We start from the raw sequence: 7,115 nt of genomic DNA on the forward strand, positions 1-7,115 counted from the left end.
ATGGGTAGGTACAAATAAGGCTCCTAAGAGGTTGAGAGAAATTGTTCAAGATAACCTGGAGTGCGTGCTGCTCTGAGATGGGGTTCTCATTTTATTGCAGGTATCTCTCCACCTCCGAATGAAATCTGAGATGGGGTTCTCATTTTATTGAAATCTGTGGCTTTTTCTATGATTGAGGGTGGGCAGTGCCTTAGAATTGAACATGAATCTTTTCACAAATAGATTAACAACCTTGTCAAAATCTCGCAGCTCAACGGGGTTGATGTGCTTTGCATACCACTTAGCTGCTATGCCTTCTAAACTGCGAGGGAAGCACAAGAAGAGGGCACGGTTATCTTCACTGAATCTGGCACACTGTGCGAAAACATTGCAAGATGGGCCTTTAGGTTACCGAATCCATCAAATTTAATGAATTTTTTGGGGAGGTCTTCCAAACTGCTATCCCCATCCAACCCTAGATAGAAGTCTTGCTTGGTGTATGCTTTCTTCTCTTTGTCTCAGATTTGTAGGTCCTTGACTATCTTAGTTAATGCTTGGATTGAATCTTCTATTAGGACCCTATCTCTAGGCTTGTTTACTTATTTGGGCTCTTCTGCCACGTTCTTGGGTTGTCGCAGATGTCTTGGGACGAACACAAACTGCTCCTCCTCGAAATCCTCCTCTGCCGATTTTGTACCCTTAGATGTGTTGTCTTGCTGGATTTTTCTCTTGCTGATCCTGACATGCTTTTTCACTGTCTTTCTCTTGATCTTGTTTTTAGAGGATGTTTTCTTTGAACCTGCCCTAGCCTGTTCAGACATCATTTTTGCCATCATCTTTTGAAATATCTTATACATTGCTGGGTCAACATCATCTTCTTGTGATCCATGTCCTCGGGATAATCTGGGAGAGTTCACTTCCTCTACATCGCTGTCATTGTACTGCCGAGTTGCCCTCTTTCCTGCTCTCATTTGAACCATGATGGAATGCCTGATGTGTAAAATAAGGGAAGGGTTCAAATCAAAGAATTTTTTTAGAGGAAGGGAGATAGTGAAGAAAAAGTTTAAAAGACTTGAAAAGAGATCTCCTGATAAAAGAGATTTTATATGAAGAAGATAGAATCTACGAGGAAGAGTATTTTAAAGATGGATGACAAGACTTGAATATTTTGAAAATTTGCATGCAGAATCAAAAGAATTGAATAAATCAGAAGAAAAAAAAAGAAAAATACACCTGGACTTTGAAAAATAGAAGAAGACTTCAAAAATGACTCCGAAGAAACATGGAAAGAGAAAAGTATACCTATATTTTGAGAAAAAGTTTTAAAAGAATGTCCAAGTTTTAAGAAAAATTTATGAAAGAATAAAGAATAAGAAATACATAATCCTAGATTTTGAGAAAATAAAAGATTTTTTGAAATAAACATCCAGGCTTTTGAAAAAGGTAAAGTAAATAAGAATTTACAAGATAATATCTATAAAAGAAGCCAAGCTATACAAGCAATGATACACAAAACAACATTCCCTAGAAGCTGACTCTAGATGCAATATTTGAAATGGCTTGTAGGACCTTAATCCTAACTCTAAGGTTCAGATCATCTGATTCCAGTCAAGGTACGTTGATATACTCAAGCCAAAACTCGAAGTACGTGGCATAAAATATTTCTCTGGTTTTAAGGTAATGACTTCCCAACATCCTTAAGCACCTGCCGATATACTTCGGACTATGGCTCTTAAGTACGTGGTAGGGGGGTGTTAACCCAAATAAGTGGTCCAGTTGTGAGGCTCTCTCCCAAACTATGGTTCAGTGAGACAACCCAACAACGTGAAGACCGGGACAATATAGGTAGGGATGTTTTTTAAAACATGTTCAACATGCAATAAAACCAGATATTTTTAATGCAAGTCCTAAAGAGATAAATTTTAAATAAAGAGAAGCATACACTTGCATACATTGTTTGCATTCAATCCCTAGAATTGAGGAGATTTGTATTTCAGACCTAAGTCTACGTGAGCATGAAGAAATTCTCCTCAATATGGTCCAACCAAACCATACTTAGATCTTGTATGCATTATGTCAGCTAGGACAGAGTCTAGGCTCCTAAGGTTTGCATGGAAATGAAGCTGACATTTGTAGAATAAAGACTTAGATAATATCAAAGCAAAGCAAAGGCATAGATCCGACTGGATGAAGACGGGTCCCATCACAGTCGCCACTTCTGTGATCAGTGCAAATTTTTTCCTCTCTTGTGTCCCTCTTTCCCTTCTCTTTTCCTTTCTAGCCTCTATTCCCTTTTTGAAGGGGAAAATAAAAGATAGAAAAGAAGAGAGAAGAGAAAAAAAGAAGAGAGAAGACCCACTGCAAGCTCAATTGAAGGAAATGGCTAGAGTTGTTAAAGATCTACAAGCCCGGAACAAGGGCAAGAAAGTCTTCACTAGCGAGGACTTCTATGATGGCCTAGAAGGGGATGATGATCTCGAAAATCTTCTCCATAAATTCATTAAGATTTGATGGTTCTGGTGACCCCAAAGCACATCTTGCCATGTTCTTCGTTGAATGCTCTAAGTTTAAGAGGGACAACAGAGCACTATTTCTATGCTTCCCCCGCAGCTTGGAAGGAGTTGCAGCTAAATGGTATGCTGAGCATATCCATCCCATCGAGCTCAAGGAGTTCGATAAAGTTGTGAATTTGTTTATTGAACGCTTCCTGTTCAACATGGAGGCACTCCCAACATTAAGCCATCTCTGCAATCTAAGGCAAAATGAAAATGAAAAGGCAAGGGATTTCATTCATAGATGGAGGTCAGCTTGCAACAAAATAAGGGATCACATATCAGAGAGGCATGCTTTATCGCTGATCCTCAACAATTTTTCGCAACCTCTAAGAGGATTAATCTCCACAGCACCATCTAGGACTTTTATTGAGCTGACTGAACGAGACGAATGGCTCGAGCTAAGCACGGAGAATGGAGTCTATGAGGGATTCACATTTTCCAAGAATAACCGCCAAGGTGAGCAGAAAAAGAAAACTCACTTCACCTACTCTGCCAACAACAACAGCAACAACAATCGTTATAAAGGGCAGAAGAAAGATTACTGCTATGGCACAGGCAATCCCAACAGCAAAGGGGATTAGAAAGGGAAGCCTGCTTCTCAATACAATAAGCCCCTTCAGCAAGATTAAGGGCCAAAACTGCGTGAAAAGACCAAACATGAAGGATGGACTTACGACAGGAAATTCACTCCTCTGAACCAATCACTCGAAGATTGACAGCAACTCCTTCCAAGCAAAGTGAGGATTTACATAGATTTTAGAGATCTCAATAAAGCAACTCCAAAGGATGATTATCCACTTCCAAGCATTGATCTTCTAATTGACAGCACCACAGGGCAAGCCATGTTCTCTTTTATGGATGGATATTCCGGCTATAATCAGATTAAATTGGCCGCCCGTGACCAATCAAAAACTTCTTTTACTACGCCTTGGGGCACTTTCAATTATACCGTTATGTCGTTTGGACTCAAGAATTCTGGAGCAACATATCAACGAGCAATGACCGTCATTTTTCATGATCAAATACGCAAAATCATGGATGCATATGTTGATGATATCCTCGTGAAATCCAAAGAGGAAGAAGATCACATCGAAGCTCTTAATCAAGTGTTTAAACAACTCATTCTTTATAAGCTAAGACTTAACCCTTAAAAGTGTATTTTTGGAGTTGAATCAGGCAAACTGTTGGGTTTTCTGGTCAGCAAAAAGGGAATTGAAGTTGACCCAGCCAAAGCAAAGGCTATCATTGATATGCCACCCCCAACTAATCTCAAAGAATTACGCAGCCTTCAGGGATGCATGCAATCAATTCGGCGATTTATTTCCAACTTGGCTATGAGATGCAAGCCTTTTAATCACTTACTCAGAAAAGGAGTGAAGCTCGAACGAGGACCAGAATGTCAGCAATCATTCGATCATATCAAGAGATATCTCCTCAATCCCCTCATCCTGAAGCCGTCAGAATTGGGAAAACCCCTTTTGTTATACATCTCAGTTAATCAAGTCGCATGTGGTGGATTCTTGGTACAATATAAAGAAGGCAGCTTGATAGAGCATGTCATTTATTATGTAAGACTTTCATAGATTATGAAAAGAAATATTCTCAAATAGAAAAAACATGTTTAGCTCTAGTATGGATGTGTCAGAACTTAAGACACTACTTGCTGGCATCTGAAGTCAAAATTTTGTCCAAACTCAATCCTCTCAAGTACATCCTAGAGCAACCTTTTCTTAGTGGACAGATCGCCAAATGGCAAGTCTTACTGATGCAGTATGACTTAAAATATGTCTCACAACAATCAATTAAAGGTAAAGCAATTGCAGATCAATTGACTAACTTTCCTTTAGCAGAAGAAGTGAAAGCCGAAGATGACTTCCCGGATGAGGAAATATGCAATATTCAGCAATCTCTAGTCTGAAATTTATTTTTTGATGGTTCTAAGAACATGACAGGAATAGGCATTGAGATTTTATTAATAACTCCTGAGAATGAGATGATTCCCTTTTCTCTTAAGCTCGATTTCCCATGTACCCATAACATGGACGAGTACGAAGCTCTGATACAAGGTCTAAAGATTCTACTAGACTTCAATGTCAAGAGAGTGTATGCTTACGGTGACTCATTACTCGTTGTCAATTAAGTCCGAGCCGAATGACAAGTGAAAGATCAAAAGCTATTTCCTTATCAGAAAATCATTTCAGCTCTTGTCAGCAAGTTTGAAGAATTTCAGTTCTTCCATATCAAGAGAGATTTTAATAAAGTGGCTGATAGCCTAGCCAGCCTAGGCTCCATTATGGCTTTCAAGAACGGAGAATCTTATCACTCTTTTGAAATTGGAAGACTCGACCAACCCGCCTTCCTTGCAACAGAACAAGTAAACCAAGCTGAACAAAAGAAGAAGCCTTTGTATTACAATATCAAAAACTTAATAGAAACTGGTGAATTTTCTCCAGAACTCTCAAAGAAAGAGCATCGAGCAATCCAGCGTATGTCTACCAGATATTTTATTTTGGCAAACGTCCTCTACCGTCTGAGATTCAGTTCAGAGTATTCCAGATGCTTAGACGAAGACGAAGCCAAGAAGTCGTGCGGGAGGCGCACAAAGGCATTTATGGTGGCCACATCGGCTACCAAACCCTTGTTAAGCAAATCACCCAAACAAGTTACTATTGAAAGACTATGCAGCAAGACTGTTACCATTTTGTGAAGAAGTGTGTTCAATGTCAGATACATGCACCCTTTATTCATGCGCCAGCAACATATTTGCAATTTGTTGTCTCTCCATGGTCGTTTTCTATGTGGGCCTTTGATGTCGTAGGTCCCATCACTCCTTCTGCTTCAAATGACCACAAATACTTCCTGGCCGCAACAGAATATTTCACTAAGTGGGTAGAAGTTATCGCTCTTTGCACAGTAGAAGGACGACATGTGGTCTCATTCATTCACAAGAGCATCTTTTGCAGTTTCGACATACCGCATGACATCGTGTCAGATAATGGCAGTCATTTCAAGAATGAAAGAATGAAGACATTCTGCTCAAAGTTCAAAATCCATCATCATTTTTCCGATCCTTACTATCCTCAAGGGAATGGTGAGGCAGAAGCTACCAACAAGATCTTAATTCGTATCTTGAAACGAACTGTAGAAACAGACCGTGACTGGCATGAGAAAATCCACGATGCACTATGGGCCTACCGAACCACCATTCTCACTCCAACAAATGCAACTCCATCAGAATTGGTCTATGGAACAAAAATAGCATTGTCGCTACATGTTCAAAAGCCCGCTTTGAAATTCGCGTCACTTCTAGAATTACCTCTTGATCAATACCAGCAGCAGCGATTAATTCAGCTAGACTTGTTCGACGAAAGAAGGCTAAAAGCAGCAAAGCATGCTCAATCCTATCGCCAAAGAATAGTCAGACAATATGTGAAGTCTGTCATCGAAAAGAGATTCAGAGTCAATGATCTAGTACTTCGATCCACAACTTATCTCAAGCATCATCCTGGCGGCAAATGGTCGCCAAATTGAGAAGGTCCCTATGTTGTCAAAGAAGCATTACCCCGCAACTCATATCGGCTCATCAATGCCGATGGGGTAGAATTACCAGATCCCATTAATGCTCGACACTTGAAAAAGTTCTATACTTGAAGCATCTATTCTTTCTTTGTAGTCTTCCTATTTCCTTCAATAAGGATCAAACTTTCTTTTTCCAATTACACTGGGGCATTTTTAAATTTTTTTTTTCTGTATGCAGGCAGGATAAACAAATCTCCCATTTTACACACTTGTGCATTCATGTGCATCAATTTGCATTCAACTGCATTAATATAAATTCGGTCATTATTGAGATTTCAGCAAATAGTCCCACCACAATTCCTAATTGTTATTCAAAATTGAAAGACAGTCATTAGCACTTAACCAAAATCCAGTACTCGAACTGGAATTATTTAAAAAATCAGTGTTCAAACTGGTATATTTTAAAAATTCAATGCTCAAACGTCTACATTTTCAATATCCAACTTTCAAGTTGGTTTATATTTTCCTTTAAAGATCCGAGTTCCGACTCGGGTTTTCCCTCAAATTATTTTTCCTTTGAAGATCTAAGTTCTGACTCGGGTTTTTCTTCAAATTATTTCTCCTTTGTTGATCTGGGTTTTGACTCGTGATCTCTTTACTTTATTCAAGTTCTGACCCAAGCTCTTCATTCTTCTTTGTTGATCCGAGTTCTGACTCGTGATCTCTTTACCTTATTCGAGCTCTGATTCGAGCTCTTCATTTTTCATTTGTTGATCTGAGTTCTGACTCGTGATCTCGTTACTTTGTTCGAGCTCTGATTTGAGCTCTTCATTTCTCCTTTGTTGATCTGGGTTCCGACTCGTGATCTCTTTACTGTATTCGAGCTCCGACTCGAGCTCTTCATTTTCCTTTGTTGTTCCGAGTTTCGACTTGTGAACCCTTTACCTTATTCGATGCTCTAACCCGAACTTCCGAGTTCCGACTTCCGACTTCTGAGTTCCAACTTTCGAGTTCCGACTTGTGAACCCTTTACCTTTATTTTCCTTTCTCAAATTTGACCTT

The sequence above is a fragment of the Nuphar pumila genome, chromosome 8 (genome assembly GCF_984573655.1).
Source record: "Nuphar pumila chromosome 8, dmNupPumi1.hap1.1, whole genome shotgun sequence".
Lineage (NCBI taxonomy): Eukaryota > Viridiplantae > Streptophyta > Magnoliopsida > Nymphaeales > Nymphaeaceae > Nuphar > Nuphar pumila.